Here is a 20,276-nt window from a genome sequence, read left to right on the forward strand (position 1 = left end):
CCAGAGTCCCCCATCTGCTGGGCTATTTCTGCTCAATTTAGGAGGAGAGAAGTGGGAAAAGTGCCTTCTTTCCAAAATGTTCCCCAAGGCTTTGAGAGGTGTTTGTGGCTGTGCACACCTCCTAATCTATTCTCACTGGTAAATGGCTGGGTATTTTTGTGCTGGAAAGTGGGGCTGTGGATGTCTCTGCTGTTCCTTTTCCTAGCATAGCTGAATACATCCATACACAACTGATCATGTATATTTAGCCGTAAAAAAAAAAAAAAAAAGTAATAAAAAAATCCCAGCATATCACGATAATAAGTTTATTTCCCACCAGAAGTTTCCATCTATTCAGGCAAAACTTTCTGCATTCCCGGACAGTAACAGACAAGCCCAACTACATATTTAAGTAACATCAGAGAGGAGTGATTACAAAGCATATTTCAGACACATAAGTAAGTCCAGGCTAATAAACCCCCCTTTCCCTACTCACAACCCCCAGCATCAAGCAGAAAAGTAAACCAATTTGTCACTGCTCCTGCCTTGTGCCAGGATAAGAGTGTGTGCTATTCCCATTTCTTTGCCAGAGGTCACTGGATGCAGCGTCTGAAGAAAAACAAATGAGTGCAAACATAATAAATTGCAAGGAAGGAGCTCTGTCATGACTAGCAGGAAGGCAGGGGGGATGATATCTTTTGGGGGGAGAAGAAAGAAAAAAAAAGAGATGTGCACGGTTCATCCGGCACAAGACTACTTTAATCACTTAGCGAGGGGATGGCTGGTTTCAAGGACAAATGGATAATACACGTTTCGCTGGGGCCGATAGTGAGATAGTGAGTATCTTTGAATGTACTGATACAGCAATTAAGCAAACTGGTGTCCTTGGGCAGCTGCTGAGGTTTCTTAAAAGTGGAGTTTTAGACATCACTTCAAGTCTTTCCTCACTAGCAGCAGGGATGCACAGAAAACATACTTCTGTATGTGCTGGCAAGAGCAAGATATTTGTCTGGGGACATCCTTCCCTACTCCATGGCTGTATTTTGGGACCAAAGAGTCCTGACCTGGCATGTTCCCTCTTCCAACCTGCCCCTTCACAGGGGCAGATGGAGGGACATCTCGATGCCATTCCCATGTCAAACATGGAAAAGAGAGGTGCCTCTTGGGGGTGGTAAGAGAAACCATGAACTTTTGTACCTTGAGCTGTTGCCCATAGGATCAATTAATTTAAAAAAATGTGCAACTGGGCTTGCTTTCCTGTGCAGCTTGGGCAAATTTATTTTATGGGGTTATAAAACTAGATCCTGCTTTTGGTACCCTCAAATGCAGAGGGATGAGTCCAGCACTGCTGGTTTACACTAACAGTGCATGCACAGCAGATCTCTGAAGACCTCTAGAGAAACAACAGCAGAACAGATGCCATTTTGGCTGACCGCAGAAACTGGGAAAAAAGCCCTACAAAACTGGAAGTCTTACAAAGCTAAACAGTTAGATCTACAACCCCAGTGTCAGTCTCCTATCAGGAATGGACTGGGTACACACTGAGGCATCTGTTATCTCATGAGCAACAGGAAAGGAGCAAAACAAACACTTGGCTCCCACTTTCTTCCCCAACTCTGACACGTCCATAATGGTTCATCCACACTCTGCCCCTCTCCACGCTTGGGGTCACCCAGAGGGAAGTTACATTGTACCCGTGCACTGCAAGGATTAACTTCTAGCCGAAGGTTTATTAGGCTAATTTTGCTTCTTTCTAATTTATTAGACTCATTTTGCCTTTTTGTGAGTTATCCTCCTACAACCGAGATCATTAATTCTTTGGATTTATTTGCCAAATATTTTTTTCCTGGGATTATTTTTCTGTACCGCAACTTACTTGAATTGTAAGCTTCTGCAGGTTGTCTTTTTTGTTCTGTGTTTGTAGTCCATCTAGCACTTTGATTGGGGGCACACTGTCCCTCTGTGACATATATATATATATATATAAAAAAAAAAAGGCAGTACATTGTTAGTACTCTATATCCCATGTTCATGTTGCGCTGGTTAGTTCTGACACAGCCCAGAGTTCACACGCTGTGTATCTGTCCCTGATTTCATACACATTTCTCTATCAAAGCAGGTTGTTAGGGGTAAAGCTTAGAAACAAAATCAAGTTCCCTCTAATATTCCCCAGTAGCCATTCTCAAGCGTAGGAAAAAGGGGGTTCAGCTACTGAGCAAACAAAAGCTGTATTAATTAGGCAGTTATTTCTGGAAAGTGTTTTGTGGTATTTTCTCATTGTTATTTTGCTCCCTTTTGTGGAACGCCGGTGCCTCGTGACCCCACATGACATTCTCCCCACCATCCTTGCTCTTTCAAGGTATCTTTTATTGCCAGACAAAGGGAAAAATATATATTTGAATGTGGCCATCAGATAGGCCATGGCTAACATCTCTACAATAGAAAAAGACATTGCAGAATAAAGACATCATTGGTATTATCAGGAAGCCAGGTGTGGGCAGAGAGGACTGAAGTGCTATCACACATTACAGGGATTAAAGGTTGCCTTGACTTTGGCCACACTAGGGCAGATTCTCAGCTGGCATAAACTAAAGTAGTGTCCATGAAAAAAATTAACTGTGTCTATTATATCCCATGACTTCAGTGCAGTTGAATAGCACGTGATTGAAAGAGATCTCAGAGGTCGTATCATCCAGTCCCTTGCTATCTCAGGCAACCTCACCACATAATTCCACTCGTAAACTGATCAAGCTTCATCATAAAACTAGTCAGGCTGCTGCTTGCCACCCACTCCTCCTGCTGAAGGCTGTTCCAGAGCTTCCCTCCTCTGCTGGCTGCAAACCTCTCTCCAGCTTTCAAACAGAATTCATTAAATGGAATCCATTTCGGCGTGCTTTCTGAATGCACAATTTTAATCCAGCTGGGGAGGAAGCAGAGGACAGGAAGGTGGGACTTGTTTGCACTTCTTTTGTTTCACAAATCTGGGATAACTTTCCCCAGATGTAGGAAGCTCACTGGATGGATGAAAGGTTAGGGATCAGCTTTCAGTCCATACCTTTCCTTCTTACGCGTGGCGTGCAGGGAATGTCGCTGCAGATGCTGAGTTTCTGCTACTTCATTCCAGTCTTTTCTTCAAAGATGACTTTCTCCCAGACAGAACTATTTCCTCACAGCAAGACTTACTCCAGGACAACTAATAGCAAGGAGAAAATATTGGTATCAGTTGGTTGTCCACAATCCCAGGTGAATCCAATAAATCTTCAGGCAGCACAGGCTCACCAAGCCACACCTGAACGTGATTAAATCCTGTGAGCTTCACAGGGGGTAGAAAGATGGTTAATTCTGGCCCCTGGACCCTGAATGTGTTATGATAGTTTAATTTGGAGAGTAAACTAGACTTTATCCATTCAGGTTTGTCTTATTGTGCTACTTCATATTGGATGCCCCATAATTTTGACCAACTGGGAGCTAAGGACAGCACTAATGCCATCGTGAGTATGGAAACACGAGTCTGGACTGCCCAAACTGATGGCAGGTTCCAGCCTGGTCTGCCAAGACATGTCCTGGGCTTGCATCCTCCTGAGCATGCTGTGGGTATGCTTAGTCAAGAAGGCTTCAAAGCCTGGTATACACATTACTTTTCTCTCTGCACACAAATAAAACATTTTTTTACTAGCATTTTCACCTTGCTGAATATAAAAATATCAAAGGAAATAGGCTTTATTAAAAAAAAAAAAAAGAAAATTATAATCAGCTCAACAAGCAGGATTTCTCAATAGGGATGTGATTAGATGAAGGGAGAATTCACGCCTGGACTTCCATTTGTCTGCAAAAACTATACTATTGTTTTGGCTAAAAAGGACTAAAATGACAGTGATTAAGAGATTCATTTAGTGAGCTTATGTTCCTTCCTTGCAGGCACACTGTCCCTGGAGGAGTTAAATTGGAAATCCAAAGAGGCTTCTGACAGTGGGGAGCTCAGGGGAGGTGTGGGGAGCACATTTCAGCAGTTCTGAGGGTGGCAGGTAGGGATTTCTAATGAGGAAGCAGAAGGCTGCAGTCTCTGCCCAGCCATAGATGGCTTTGAGCTCTCAATGCCCAGGAATGAATGCATCCACAGATCCAATTCTGCTAAAAGACAGTGAAATAGGTTGATGTTCTTTCCTCAGAAACTTCCCAAGAGAATTTAGCACCAGTGACAGGTTAATAACGTCAGTTTAGCTAAAAATTTTTAAAGCCTCTCCCTCCATCCCTGCTGTTTCTTCAATTTCATTTTTGTTTTGCTTGTGATATCCCAATGTCTGGAACAGAAAAATAGCTACCAGAAGCTAGTACATGAAAATTTAAGCTGTTGCTTTGGTAGGGATTGATCCTCTGAAGCAATGGGCATGTTGGCCCCAATACTGTGGGGTTCTTCAGTATCTGCTCAGCTCTGAATACACTGTGAAACGCTTTGCCTTGAGCAAAGGCAAGTGGACCAGCATTTTGCAGGGCTGAGTCTTATGAAGATGAATCCCATGGTCGTGGTTGGTAAGACCCAAAGCTGGACGAAAGGTATTTGCCCTGAGGCAGGAGTGAGACTGACAGTGTAGAAAAGCCCCAGATGACTCTCACGCACACTCTTCTTCTGGATTTCCCTGGAAAAGAGGAGCTCACCCTTGCAAGAAATCCATCTTTTTAGTGTGAACCATGCTATTCTTGTTGTAGTGTCCTCTTACCAGGCCACCATCAATAGGGACACCCCAAAAGATTGACGCTCATGTATGGAGTGAGAAAAGCCCCTAAAACACAGTTCCAGAATGCTTATCCCCCAATTGGACCCAGCAGCTCTAGGAGGACTAAGCACAAACTCTATTTGCTATACTTTACCTTCTTTCTTTGTCTTCCTTAGACTCATTTTTCAATTATTTTCTTTCTTTTTTTGTCTTCTCTCTTTTCTCCTTTCTTCCCACAAACCTTTTCTCTTCCGCCTCCCCTTTTTTATGTTAACACCATCTTATCCTCCTTCTGTCACTTTTCCCCCCCTGATCTATCATGGCAAATCACATTCTTCTGCTATTCTCTTATTTTCATTCCTTTTTCTTGAGTCTCTTCCAGTCCTTGCCCTTCCTCTCTGCCTCTCAAAGTTCTTCTCTGGCTCCAAGGCTGTCCCATTCCTGGGCTCCAGGGAAGAGGTGTGCAGCAGCTGACACCAGGACTTTGAGCTGTGGATGTAAAACGTTGCTTCTGGGTTGGATCTTCGGGATCTCCAAAGAGTGTGGCGATTTAACAAGGACATGGGAGCACACCTGCCCCTAACAGGCTTTGAAAATTGACTTCAGAAGCGCGAAATGGGTCAATAAAAACAAGAAATGAAATTGATCTCAGAGGTTGTATATATATGACAATAAATAGCTTCATAGCCTCAAATTCCTCCCTCAGCTGGGAGGCTCCTGGCTCTTGGCCAAGTAAATAGGTGCTGCAGCATATAGAAATGAGGTGACAGTCAGAGCAAGGGACAAGAGCAGTTGTTGGAGGCAACAGGGACATCAGCTGCTTATACCTTGTGGGTAAACCTACCCAAGGTCTCCATCAATGAGCCAGGCAAAGAGGAAATAATATATTTGTATTTAATTTTATTTTTTTTTACTGCGTGGCAGTACTTTAGATTATAAAATAATGTCAGAGCAGGGGGTGTATATAATAACTTGCAATAGAAAGCAAAACTGCTGGAAGATTTTCCCTTATAGGCTTATTTTGTCAAGTATTGTTCCACATTTACTTTTTTCCCTCTTAAACTAAGAAATAGATCCTCCCTCTGCATTGTGAGAAGCACCTTTTGAAGACAAGAAAGAAAGAATGGGAATGAAATAGTAAAATATAAAATAAACCCTGGAGCCCATGCCTCTACTCCCAAGTGAAAGGAGATTTCAAAGGGAAGCATTTGTAATTTAGATTTCTGAACAGCAGTGAAAAGAAGCCCCACTACCGACTATTTCCCAGTGAAGATGCCGAGGCTGTATTCCTCTGTGACAGAGGATGATGGTGATAGAAGATTTGGGAATAAGCTTGAGAACTACTACTTCTCATACAGTATGCTGGAGGAGGGACTGCAGAATCTATGGGGAGACCTGGAGCAGACCCAGGTCTCAGAGGAGGGTTGTTGCCAGGAGAAAAGTGGTTTGACCAACATCTCAGGGGGCCAGCCTAGCTGTGGTATTTAGGTGGCTGTACCTATTGCCAACTCACATAGGACTAGTTGTTTTTTTTTTTGCTTCAGCCTCCTGCAGATGTAGATGACACTTTCTACATCGCATCCTCAGAAGCCCGTGGCCTGAAGGCAATCTTGCTGCTTTCAAAGCTTGGCTATTGACTTCAGTGGAAGCAGGAGGGGGTAATGTGGGCTGGCTTTAATTTTGCAATAGCTCAGTGATCCTTCATCTTCTCAGGTGGTGAGTTTGCAGTGACCACCTCCCACCTTTGTCACTGCCAAGGACCACTGGCCTTGCTTTGCTCCGGCAAAAGCACTCAGTCAGCACAGCAAGGTGAACTGAATGCGCTGATTTTAATTTGGATGAGAAATGAATTGCAATAAGATCCCCATCACCACCAGCAGCCCCCTACGGCTCAGAGATGTTCAAGTGAGAACAGCACTGAACAAGGGGAAAATATAATAACAGGGGCCTTGCTGGATGCTCTCCACCCCCTCGCCCCATGACTGTTTATTAAAGGTGAATTCCTGAGGGGTGTTTGAACTCCACTTCTGACTAGCACAGATAATAACATTGAAAGCTTTGATGAGACCAGCCTGAGCTTCCAAATTTCTGAATCTATATGAGTTTTTGAACTCCTGAGGGGTTAATATATCCAGGTGAGAGAGTGGACAACTAACCTGTATCTATCAACCACTCAGATCACCACAGTTGGAGCTACAGGAGGTGATGCAGATCACAGGACGTCCCCTCTCACACTTCTTTGGCTCCTTCCAGCCCCCTGCATGGACCTGCAGCCCCACTTCCACGGTGGAAACAGCAGCAGCAGAGTTGGGTGTGCTCTAGAATGAGTGTGCCCTCCTCTAACATCTCCTCCTGCCTCCAGGGTATCAGGACTGACGCCTCTTTCATCCTGCCCTTGCTACAGCACAGTGCCCAGCGCTCAGTATTTTGGAAACCAGATAATTTCTGCAATACCAGGAGAGAAGTTTGATCCACACCATGTGGGTTAAAAAAACATCAGTTGAAACTGGGGACCATTGCAAGTGGCTTTGTTTCACAAAGAGACATTTCTATGAGTCTAGGAGCCCCTGTAATTTGAAGAATACAGGGGCCATGAAAATATCTAAGCACAAGAGATGCTAGTGCGTGTGTGTGTGTGTGTGTGTGTATTCATTTATGGTATGAAATGGAAAGAAATTGTTTCACAGCTCAATGAGAACTGGTGCCTGGTCACAAAAAGACAAGATGATCACTTCTTGGGCTTCCTAGGTCTGATTTGAGTCACCTTTGACACAAAGTCAATTAACAAATCCCTCTGGAAACTGGGACTGAAATCCTGAGCAAAGCACAACCAAACCAGCTCATGCAGAAGCAGGACAGAAGGAGGGACTTTACCAGCTGTTCCCAACATGAACCTTGTGTAATTAACAGGTGCCGTAAATGAAGCAAAACCAACGTGACAGCCACAGCTGGATTGTCTTCTTTGCTGAGCTTTGTCTCCATCTGACCAAGTGCAGACATCAGCATCCCTTCCTTTTCTGGGTATCTTTGAAACCCCCTGACTAGCCCAGCTCAGGCCTGGCCTCTTTTTCATTCTAACCAACCTTTTGCAGAACAGACCTCTCTGTCCATTAATGGTGACCTTTGCCGAGCCACCCTGGCACTAAGAAGCCAAAGAGTCACCTTGGGTGACTCTTCTTCTCTATCCTGCTATCGCTCTCTGCTGGCTTGCCTGCTGCTGCAGGGCTCCCTTGATGACAAGCAGAAAAAATGGATCAGGTGGAAATGTAGGTGGATAAATTCACAGGTTATTATGATGGAAATAGTTTAGCTTCAGTCAACTTTACCATTAAGCACATAAGAGAAGCCTGTGGTGTCTAGGGTGCCTCCTCACTGCTCCTCCTCACAGAGAACTGAGAATTGGTAACTCGGTACACCCTCTGCTCACAGGGCCAGCTTCCTATTTCACCCAGCAAAAGGCAGGGTGAGTGGGAAAGCCAAGCTTTGACTGCTGGTTTCTCCTTTCTGGATGCATGCAGAACGTTAACAACCCTTCCAGTGGCATGATGTATCTCCCCCTTCCTCCTACTCCTTCTCCATACCACTTCTTTTGTCCCAAAACTTTTCTACACTTCTCCATGTGCCAAGCATTGCTGATTTTATCTCTAATCAGCTTTCTGTTCTCTGCCAAACTTCTGGTATAGGAACTTCAAACCATTCCCTGTATGAAACCATTCCAACTTGGAGGTCTCCTTGCTCCAATTTGCAGACATGCCAGTCTCAGGATGTCCACAGGCCTTTTCAACAGTGTTGTTCCTCCATCCTCACCTGCTGCTGTGGGGAAGTTCACTGCAGTCCAGTGGCTCTCCTTCACTTTGGTGGAGCTGGTGGCATCTGGCACGGTCTCTGGGCAGTGGAGGGATGATATGTGTGCCTGAATATGACCTGTAGGTGAGAATGAAGCTCCTCAGAAACACACTGGGTGCACAGCCCTGGAGAGGGAGAGGGGAAGCATGAAACCAAAGTCAAAAACTGCATTTGGGGCAGCTGCAGCTCAGAGGTACCTCATGATGGCAATAATTGAAGCTTAGGAACTTCAGTACAGTCCCCATCTGTGCTGATTTCTTCCTTTCTTTTCCACAGTTTCCTGCTCCCCCCTTGATCTATCCTATGAATTCTGTGTGTGCATGTGTGTGTCCCCTGAGTTACCAGCCTGCCAGCCCCTGGTGACGGGTTGCCGATCCCATGAATCACAGAGCTCTTAAGCCCTTTCTCATCCCTTCCAAACACATCCCTTCGCTCTGGATGATGCAGTGAGCTTCTTACATATCTCTCAGTTGCCTGGTTACCAGGTTAACAGTGATGACAAATGCTGGATGACAATTTGTTTAATGCTGCTTCCTCCGTGATCTGGGCTCCAGCCTTCCCCGGTCCTAACCTCCTGCAGCGTCAAGCTTTCCGATGCTCTTGTTCAGCGTCTCTTTCCTGGTAACTAACCTCCTGTGTCCTACGTTCAGTCTAGTCTATCCTGTCATCTCCAGTGTCCTCTGATGGAATTGCTTTGTCACATTGCTACAGACCAGCTTCCCCAGGATCCCTCAAAAAAATGTCCATGATTTAATGCCTCCATCCTGAAGAAGGCCGCTGCAGGAAGGATCAATCCTTTTCCTCTCCCCCTGCACTAGAAAGAAGATGTAGATATATAACATTGATCCCCTATCTTACAAGCTTTCAGTCTTGAGGAGACATGTCTATCTTTAGATGTTCACATATGACTTCATATCAGGATCTAGTCTTATTGTTGCAACTGCATTATAAAAGAGTAATATTAGTAATAATGAGCATAACTGCCAAACCCTTCCATCACTCATATATAGATCATGCTCTTTAAAATATAGACCACTTCTCTTTTATATATTTATAGTGTTGAGTACAATGTAGCTCCTACCTGTTCCCATCATGCAAATAAAAGATAACTTTAAACCTAGATTACCTTCTATCTTGAAAACGAGGAAAGGCTTTCATATTACTAAGTTTTATCTTCTTGTGTTCTTGTCTGTAGTAACATCACTGGAGCTGTTGAGTGCATGCATCTGATTTTCTAATCCCAGAACTACTTCTCAGAGAAGACAACTCTAATTGTTACAGTCTCCCCTAGCTGGGCCCAGTGTGATCCTATTGTATCTCTAACACTTCAGAGCATCTTTCTCCTCTAAGCTAAAATGGGACATTAGTCATCTCAGAGCCAAAAATGCTCTACAACTGAGTGGTCTTTTGGAAAGAGGTGTCTCAGAGGCTGTATGAGAGGCATTTGTCCAGCTGGCAAACAGACTGACCAAAATATATTTTATTCTTCCAGAGCTGAAGCCCAGAGCTTTTGGATGAATATGTGCTTAACTATTTATAATTGACCTTTGCACAAAAGCACATGAAATTTTTATAGCCTAAAGCCTCATTTATTAACTTTACTGGAGTGTAAAATATTGCTGTTTGCTATAAATTTGTACCAGGACAAACAATATATATGCTAATTAGCGGCTGTGCAGCCATTCGGGGGCGTATGTGCTCACCAGTCACTTCCAACAGGCAACAGAGAAGAATGGAATAGACAAATGACAATTGAGTAGTTTGATACTCTCTGCTCAAACAGTGAAGTCTGAAGAGGTGAATTAATGGTGTTCATTATAACAAGTCCATTTCCTTTTCATTTCCTTTATAAATTAGTCCAGGTAACATGCTGTGTCCCTGAGAGAGCCGATCAGAGGCTACCTGCTGAGATGCACCTGCAAAACCCATCACTCTGGAGTTCTTTCATAACTCTTTACTCAGCCTTTTCCTTACTTTGCCTTCCTTCAGCCCACCCATTCATCCTCTCCATTTTGTCTTCTCCATCTGCACTTTTTCCTTTTATCCCTTCCCTTATTTTTGTTTTTGCATGACATACTTTTTTCCCCCTTTTTGCTCCTATCCCTCTTTTCTTCTTTCTTCTTTTTCTTTTTTCCCTTTTTCCCTCATTTTTTCTCATTCATATTGTCTCTTGCTTCTTTTTTATCCCCAGTACCTTTTTCTCACCATACATTATCCTATCAGTACTTTCAGGATCTCATTGTTATTTTATTAACTTTGGATCATACATGGGCACATATCCCTAAGGCTCATCAAAACGCAGTATGTAATACAACCACAGGGGGAAAAAAAGAGAGTGAGATGTTCAATTTCATGTGGCTGAACCAGCTATTTCATGGTTGATTGGCTTTTGGTAGCAAAGAAGTAAGGCTGCAGTGATAATAAAAGGAGCCTGTTGGAAACATCTCATATGGTCCAGCAACTGCAGCTGCATCTGAAGATCTCCTGTTCCTGTATTTGTCACAGGTACATCAGGTCAAAAAGACGAGTGGCAACTTGCTACAATGAATATGACTGCTCTAAGTACTTGTCCAGGGATGGGGAAATAAGAGACAAATGCCATTTTAAGTCTGGGTGGTCACAAAAACTTACCATGGATCTGAAATGATGCTCCTCAGAAGGTGTCCTTCCTCTTCTCCCATTTCTCTGCACCCCTCCAGGTCACTGTCTACAGGGTGGAACAAGCAGCCAGGACACTCAAATGGGGAGCACCCAGAGTTATAACAGTGCTCAGTCATCTGTGGGAACAGCAGAAATCAGAAGGGGCACAGGGACACAACCAAGGAAGATCCAAACATCATAAACCCACTAAAATTAAAAAATGTATACATATTTCCTTTGGACACAGATTCGGGGTGCTGGTTTCCATGGAATTTGGACCATTTAAAGAATCCAGTTGAGTTCATTGAATTGTGGGAAATTGTTAGAGATTTACCATCAAAATATTTGCAAAGAAGTGTTTCGTTTCTATCAAAATAATAATAAAAAATCAACTCAAAAATATCAGCATCACAGATATTGCTTCAAATTTTCCTTTGAAGTAGACAGGTATAAACCCTACTCTGAAGCCCATGGGAGAGGATAATGTGCCCCAAAATATCATTAGCATGAGGCAAATTAATGCATCTGGAGAATTTTAACTTAAAATAAATTTTTTAGCATTCTCAATCTACCCTTTAACTATTTTGCAACAAAATTATGTTCATGCTTAACTTTTTCTGCTATCAATCCTATTGAAATATTGAAAGATCTTAGTGGGACAAAAGTCTGCATGTGAATCAGATCTATATTCTGTTATAGATGTTAAATAAAAATATTTCCCTAAGCCCACAAACTTTCTGCTTCCTGGGGAATTACATAAACCCTGCTGTGAATCTGTCCTTGCATATTTGAAAAGGTAAATAAACAACAAAATACTTCATTAACAAAACAGTTGTGTAAAAAACCAAAATCAGTTCATCAATTTCTTTGTGTTTACAAGTATTAAAAGAAAAAGCTTCCTTTAATGATTTTTTCTTATTTTTCCCCATTAATTTTAACAAATTTTAAATGAACACAATAATGTACCAGAAGCTCCAAGGTTTTTTCAGTTCTAACAGAAACACTTTGCTGAAACCACAGGTTGTGCTTTCTTCCCATTTAAAGGCGGACTTTCAGTTAAAGAATAAAATTAGGTTTATGAAGGAAATCATTCCAATGAGCAGGATATGTTGTTTGGGGCTGAAATATCTATTGCTATTATAGATCCCTTTTTTTTGATTAATGTACAGCAAAACAGGTGTCCCCTCTATGTCTCAGTTTACCCACAGAAGAAGGGAGGACATGGCATTGCTGTGACATACCTGAAATAGAGGCAACTTTGGATGGATTTTGTTTCAAATATCAGGTTTTTTTGGGGGAAGTGAGAGGACAGGCGTGGAGGGATTGATTCCTATCGTAGTCTAGTGGAGCAGAAGCGTGGTCTGGGTGGTTTGACCAGGTGGATGCCATGCCATCTCCAGGCTGCACTATTGCCAAGTTTCCAAACAGCACACACACAGTTTGGTTCAGGATGGAGCGGCAGGGGAAAGAGTCAGCATGAACAGAGATAACAGTGTTCAAACACCCACTGCCTTCAGAGATTATTTCTTAAATTACTGATTGTGAGAAAAATTATGGGCCAAATTGTCTGCTTATGTAGCTCATCTCGACTCCAACAGAGCTATAGTAGGAGATACATCGACTGTATCCAGAGTATGCCCAGCTTTCTGTGTTCAAACAGCATGAGAATAGCTCAAAAAATGCATGAGGTTTTTATAAGCACATTTTGAATTCTTGTTTATGTGTCTTCTCTATTTTAAATCTTTAGGATATGCTGGGATCATGGGGTAGGGGAGCTGTGGTTTTGTTTTTGTTTTTCCAACCGCATCTACAAATAAAATGCACTGCAAGTTTTCTTACACACATACACACAAAAAGAGTATTCCTTCATAATTATCTCCAAGAACTGGGGGTTTACCTGAAAAACCAAAGCAAGCTGTTTTCATCAGACAGTGAGGTGAAAGAGGAGATGTCTGGGGTTTTTGTATACAAGGCAGTGACATGTAAGTCCATTCCTATTATTCCTCAATATCATGGATGCTTTCACCAGCTTCCTCTCATTGGAACTCCATTTTACATGGAGGTAAGTGGGAGATGTCTCCAAGAACTGGGGGTTTACCTGAAGAACCAAAGCAAGCTGGTTTCATTGGACAATGAGGTGAAAGAGGAGAAGTCTGGGGCTTTTGTATACAAGGCAGTGACATGTAAGTACATTCCTATTATTCCTCAGTATCATGGATGCTTTCGCCAGCTTCCTCTCATTGGCACTCCATTTTACATGGAGGTAAGTGGGAGATCTCTGTGATCTTATTGGCCTCTCTCCTTTTCACTGCCTCAGAAGGGAGATGAATAGTTAATTAACCAAATTCTTACTTTCATCAACCATTGGGCTGGCCCAAAGCAGAGCCGTGGACCTGGCAACCCCAGTCCCTTCATCATGTCATCGATTCGGTATTGTCTGCTACATTAAATTAATCAATAAAGAATTTAAAAGATGTTCCTCCCATCCTTTCTGTTGTCATATAGGAACAGCATTATTCACGTGTCCATACATTTAAGCATAAACTGAGCTCTATGATCACTTCAGTTCCATTTTTTAGGCAAAGAGTATATCAGTAAAGGCATCATCATAAAAATATTGACCCAGTTCATACCTGGCATAAAATGCCATTGATTTCAGCTGGGTTGTGGAATTTGGCTTATTGCAATAAACGCTTCCCATGAAGTCCTGTTCACCAAAGGATCTGGAAAAACCTCTTTTCTCTCATCTTACATTATCACAGTGTGGTGGCAAAACCATTAGGGCATTTTTCCAGTGGTGAAGCTGCTGATTCAAACCTCTCTCCGCCATTAGGGCATTTTTCCCGTGGTGGTGAAGCTGCTGATTCAAACCTCTCTCCAGCCTTATGCAACCCTCCTGCTTCACCTCTTCCTGGGGTGACAGAGCTGGAATTGGGGAAGGGGAGGGTGCAATGCACCCAGCAAGCAGACACGGGGAGGCTCCTCCAGCACAGCTCCCCTAATCCTACTCCTGCACCAGAGCTACCTCACTCCCTCCCTGCACCAGAGGCCCCGGAACATAATGCCAAATGCTTTGTCACTTGCCTTTGGTTGCAGAAAGTGACCTTTATAAGTAGTTTTATCCCCCCAGTCAAATTAATAACAACTAAGATTGGAGCAGCTCAGCCAGCTTTGGAGCTGGACGGCTTTTCTGGATCACATTCAGCGCCCAACACGCCTGGCAACAGCATCCAGGTTTTAACTGTTGTGAGTGAAGGGACCGCTTGCCTTGACTAGTCCCACACAATGGTTTTGCTGCCACTGCTAATATTTGAACAATGTGTTTGCCAATTACGTTAATACAAACAAGTCCCCTGGATCCCAAGGAAAGGCTGTGCAAACCCACAGTGAAAGAGATACTGCCGGTCTGGCTGCTCTGCAGAGACTCCTGCTACAAGGCAGGCAGAGGCAAGACAAGGACAAGAGAGGAGTGAGCTTTCTGGCAGAAGGGACAGCGTGGCTTAGCTGGGCTTAGCTTGTCTAAGTGATGGGTGGCTCCCAAAACTCAGGCTGGGGTGCAGAGGGATGGGTGGGATATCAGAGACACCTGGCTTGTGAAGTGCCTCCCAGGAGTCACACATCAACTGCGTTCTTTTGATTTCTTCAGTCCTATTCTTTCTCAATTTGAATCTGTGAAGATATTTTACTCTTCTTTTCCATCTGTAAGTAATCTGCTCCAGTGTCAAAGGTTGACATCCTTTTGCTGCTCTTAACTATTTTCTTGATTAACCTGTCCTCATAACCACTCGTCTGTGCCTGGTTTTTCTCACTACAACCTGCTGATCTGTTGACCTCTAGTTTAAATAATCAGAAACTCCTTATCCATAAGGAAAATATCATCCATGAGTGCTGAGAGTGCGAACTCAAGGAAAAAAAGTTCCTCCAGGACATGGGGAAGCAGTTGGAGTGTTTGGGACAGAGAGAAGGCAGCATTAACTAGGGAATGAGGCCATGCATGGCAAGCTGGCAGGTGGCAACATCTGTCTTTTTTACCTCAGTGTCCCCATCTCCATGGACAAGGCCAGTGGGAGTTATGCTCCTCTTTCAAAGGACATCGGATTTCCAGCTCCCTTCCTCCTCAGATCAGACCTGAAACCAGAAAATAGCCTTGGGAAGCTGGGAGAGCTTTAGTGGACTGCAATCCCCCCAGTTTTTGCACACACATACATGCATGGCCACATCCACATCCTCACATTGAAAATTGGCACAGATGTTGCCACTGCTGTTCTTGTGAAACAGAAAGTACCGCACAGCTGGTTTAATAGCCTTTAAAAGTCCCTCCTGTTCAGGAGCTAAGCCTCATCATTATGGATAAGCTCATAAAGCTGTCATCATTAACTGCCACCCACTGCCAAACAGTGCCCAGGTCATGTCTCCAGGAAAAGGAAGGCCAGTTTCACCTGGGCTCCATCCCACAGCTGGGGATGTTGTTAGCACCCCTCTTTATCCCCAAGACAGCACTGTTGGCTTCTTTGAATTAGCATTAACTCCTCCTGCTGCCCCAAAGTTCATGGTCTTCCTGTTCTTGTTTCAGCGCCAAATGCCCATCTGTCTCCAGCCATTTCCTAAATTATGCCTGAGCAGCCTCCATTTGTTTCCTTCTGAATCTGCTCCAATATTGTGGGTTTGAAAGTTCACCTCCAACCTGGCCATTATTGGCTTTACCTTCCACTGAGGAGCAACTGTGAAAAACATGAGCAGAAAGAGGCAAGAGAGAGTCCTGAGAAAGAATAAACAAATTAAATGCCAGCTGAGCTCTGAAAGGCATTTTCTAGCCCAAATAGAAAACACAGCTTGCCCTTTCGCTTTAGATCAGAAATAGGTGGCTATTGCTTTTCTTTTCCTTTTTTTTTCTTCTTTTTTTCTTTTTTTTTTTCCTTTTAATGAGTCATCCTGTGGTTGCAGAAGGGATAGATGGAGGTAAAATTACAGCAAAGTGACAAACTCAGATGAAGAGAGTACCAAGATCTGGCAGGCTGTCCCTGTCCGTGGCATCACTCCTCCCTCAAGTGAATTCTTGCCACTGTTTCCCCTTGGCTGTCCTCCTCTCCCAGGCTCTCCCCTCTTCATAAATCAATCTTCTAACTCTGTGCTTCAGTCCTACATCCTTTATCTCTCTTCTCTGCCTCAGGCCAATGCTTCTGGTTTTCTCTAGTGTCTCTGTGCAGCTTTTCTTTCTTCCAAATCCTCAGATCCAGTCCTTCTCTCAGTCCCCGAGATGCCCCATTCCTTCCCTACATTATTCATGTTTATTAGCAGCATCACAGATTTGGCAATTTTACCTTTGCATTAAGGTCCTTCAGACATTCCCTCTGATTGCTCATTGAACCCCCTAATTCTCATTTCTGTCATTGTAACGATTTCTTCCCCGTTGTCATCTCACCCAGGCTCCCTTTCACTTTCAGCCCATGGTCCTCCCTCCATGAGCTGCCCCTTGCCATAGCTTTCCCCCTTTTAACCATTCAGTCTCAAACTTCTGTATTCCTGAGTAACACCAGCCTGGAGACACTCCTCTGCTTCAGGGTCCACTGGTTTTCTGGTATTATATGCACCATCACGCCATGCTTTTCTCTCTGGAACTCACTAAAGGCATCTCCTGGGTCACCTCCAGTCAGCTTTGCTCTCCAGTGCACCATCCATGCTGGGTTTTGAAATCCCAGCACATACATAAGGGAGTTTCTTGCCTCACGCGATCTCTCTCCCAGCGGCCAGCTCCTGAAGCATGAGATTAGAAGAAATGGAAGTTATAAAAACTCACTTGCAGGAGAAATGCAAACAAAACCCAGCTCAGGTCAGGACGCGACTGGCATTCACCCAGCTGTTGCACAATATGGAAATCTAGACGCATTGATAGATAGATAGATAGAAAAATTATTTATAGATTCTCTTCCTTTCTCCTGAAAATTATTTATAGATTCTCTTCCTTTCTCCCACCCTTTTGCATCAACACTGTTTTTTGTTGGGGTCCAAGAACAGCAGTGCATCTGCAACCAGATCTGTAACGAAATCTCAATGGTGTAAGTGACAGTGGTTTCTGGGGACTTAAAAATCTGCCTGTGCCTCAGGAGACCCTATTTCCAATCTTGTTTCCTACATGTCTTTAAACTCCTGAGTGCAATGTGATGCTATACAGAAGATGTTTCTATAGACCTTGCTTTAAAGATAGGTTAAACACCAATAACAAGATCTCTGTAAAAGTCTACAGTGAGAGCAATTCATTGATGTTTCTATAGACCTTACTTTAAAGATAGGTCAAACACCAATAACAAGATCCCTGTAAAAGTCTACAGTGAGAGCAATTCATTCACACCAATATGATATCAGGAGCAGTTTGTTTGAAAAGAAGTATAAATGGAAGGAGAATAGACATTCCTGTAGGCCTAATTAGGAAATCTTCTGAATAAACCCTGATTTATGTTTCTTCAAAAAGGTGCTTCCTCAAGAGGTAAATAACTTGCCATGATTTCCTGACTTTGAGTTTACCCATAGCCATTGGCAGCCCAGGGGAGGAAGATATATATCCCCTCTTCTCTGGAAAGGCCCGAGAACAAGGAAAGAAAGTAAAGAAAACTACGAAAAGAGGCCACCTTGCACTGTCTTGCTGCTGGTACAAGATTGACTGGGCAGTGGTGTGAATTAGTAGGGCTCATTACTGCATCTTTAGCATTCGGTGCCTCACAGACACCTGTGAACATCAAAAGCCCAGTGGAATATTTAAAAGAGAAGCTGCAGCACTTTCTTTTAAAGAGCTGTTCTTCTGGCTCCTGCTAAAGTGCTGTTGTAGCTCACTTCTGGGAGGGAGAAGCCTTCTACTGCTGTGTGACTATGCTACTTCAGACTGGATTCCTTGAGGAACCATCATCTCACTAACCCAGGCAACATCTCAGGAGTCCTCCTGCTGCATGGGAAGGGGACGGTCCTGGCACAGCCAGGCTACAGCCCACCGGGTCCCATCGACCGTGCCCCAAGAGATGGTCACTTCAGGTCTTCCCTTCCAGGAGATCTCTGAGTTGGACACCAGCAGAAAGTTATTTCTCTTCCCTCAAAGCATCAAATCACTGAGCACTCCAGTGGAGTTGACTTACAGATACTTTTCGTTCAAGCAGTTTGTGCTGCTGTTTGGTTCCGTGGCATCTGAAGGGACTCCTGTCGCTCCTCGGCTTTTCCCTCATTCCACACAGCCCCTTCATGCTCCCTGCAGACCCCTCTGGCCAGCTCCTCCCATCCTTGCAATGATTCTGCCGGGTCTCAGCAGTAGCGAGGTCTCCTGAAAAAAACAGACTGTCTCTCTAGACAATTTAGATGCTTACCATTAAAAACACCCACTCATTAATTTCACCGTGGATTTATTATCTACTGTGTGACAGTCATCTTCAACAGCCTGTTCCTGACCTCCTTCAAGCTGACAACCAAAACAGATGTCTTTCTTTATGAGGACTGCAATCTTGGGTTTCCCGTCTCAGTATCACCAGCTCATAGACAGAAGGGGAGGGAGGGGAAAAGAAAAAAGTTAAAAGTAAAAAAAATAATAATAATCCTGAAGTCTTGCACACTCTTACCATAGCAACAGCATGATCTTAATGCTGCAATCTCTGTCCTCCCTGTGCTTCCTCCCCAGGGGAACAGATTCCTCATCGTGTTGTGTGTTAACTCAGGAACCAAGAATGTGCCGATTCATTATGGTGGCTGCTTCTAACTTTGGAGGGACTTTCATGATGTTTCTTGGTATTTTGAAAAATCACAGCCCTTGGAGTCATGATATTTTGTATGAATCAAATCAAGTTTTCTTATTTTCTCCTTTAAATAAATTAATATTTTATTTCTTGCAAAGATGTTTCTTACGGATCTGCAATTTTCAAAAATTAGTAAGGAAATTTAAATAGTCAAAGACACAGAGTAGAAATGAATACAAACACTCATTTACTAATCTTTTCCATAAAATATCATTATCCTTATAATGAGCTCTTGATTTTCTGTGACTCTACCACTTTACTATTGGGGTTGGAAGTGCAACTATGTATTGTGAATAGTTCAGCTTATAACAGTAAATACTACCTGTAGTAATCAAGATTAATTGGCAGGATGGTATCGTAGCCCCCACAATGGGCTTGTTCAAGATTCCATCCAGAGCCTCTAGTTCTCTGTGGGTCTGGCAATGGACCTGAGGACCAGGGAAGCATCAGGCAGGGCACCCTCAGAGCATCATCTGCAGACACGGCTGGTGGGCTTGAGGGATGATGGCTGTTTCAGTAGCCAGTAGCCCTGGAGAGAGCAATGGAGATGCTGTGATATCAAGCCACCTTTCACTCTCTGATAATGATTAATTATTCCCTTAAAACTAGGTTTCGTCTCCTGGCTTTGTGTCCATAGGAAGCCACTACCTGAGCCCTATTTCTGTGCTCATTGTCACACTCTAATCCTAACCAAACAAGCAGGTAAATGATAACATCCATTAAATGCCCACACAACATGAAAATCCTTTGCAGGGTGCATTTTTTTTTCAACATCACTTGCATAAATTAACCAGGTAGCAGAGCAGTAACCTTGAGATAAATGATTAGGTGGTTTTCTTTTTTATTTGGAAAAAAAAAAGATGACACAGTTTTATCATATTTATAATGAAAGTCATTGACATAATAAAACACTCCCATCACATCAGTATTCATTTCTGCAAATAGAGCACTGACGTTTTATAATATTAACATGTGTTATAAATGTCACTGATATATTAAGATTTTCAGTCTCTCTAACCAAAAATATAGAGAGATGACTGAGGAAGAGATGACTAATTCTAGGAGATTAAAGAGAACATTTTCTCATGCAATTAAATCATCTTCTGGTGATTGTGAGCTGAGGGAAACATACAAGGGTCCGGTTCTGTGATTGTAATTTTTAACACCAGCACAGAATGACCTGGGGCACTGAGTAACTGGGATATTGGGAAAACTGAGGCATGTTGGGAAATGCATGAGCTGGTGAGCTACTGGGCAGACTGTATTGTAGGGTAATATGGGAATGCCAGCTTGTTGGTACAAGCTGTTTCTCTGGCTGTGTGGA

The 20,276-nt window shown here is 43.2% G+C and overlaps 1 long non-coding RNA gene across 2 annotated transcripts; it reads right to left on the reverse strand.

The window, feature by feature from the left end:
* Positions 1–303: 303 nt before the first annotated feature.
* Positions 304–18,959, reverse strand: LOC106889715. Of its 2 annotated transcripts, XR_001412389.1 has the most exons (7): positions 18,305–18,959; positions 16,804–16,934; positions 15,213–15,308; positions 11,172–11,317; positions 8,502–8,665; positions 3,035–3,172; positions 304–2,899 (listed from the first exon to the last, which is right to left on the reverse strand). It is a non-coding gene; the product is annotated as an uncharacterized LOC106889715 (long non-coding RNA). The 2 variants fall into 2 exon arrangements; XR_001412387.1 differs by having other exon boundaries at positions 304–3,172.
* Between the last annotated feature and the right edge of the window lie 1,317 nt (positions 18,960–20,276).

This window comes from Calidris pugnax, unplaced genomic scaffold (assembly GCF_001431845.1).
Source record: "Calidris pugnax isolate Ruff unplaced genomic scaffold, ASM143184v1 scaffold22, whole genome shotgun sequence".
Classification (NCBI taxonomy): Eukaryota; Metazoa; Chordata; class Aves; order Charadriiformes; family Scolopacidae; genus Calidris; species Calidris pugnax.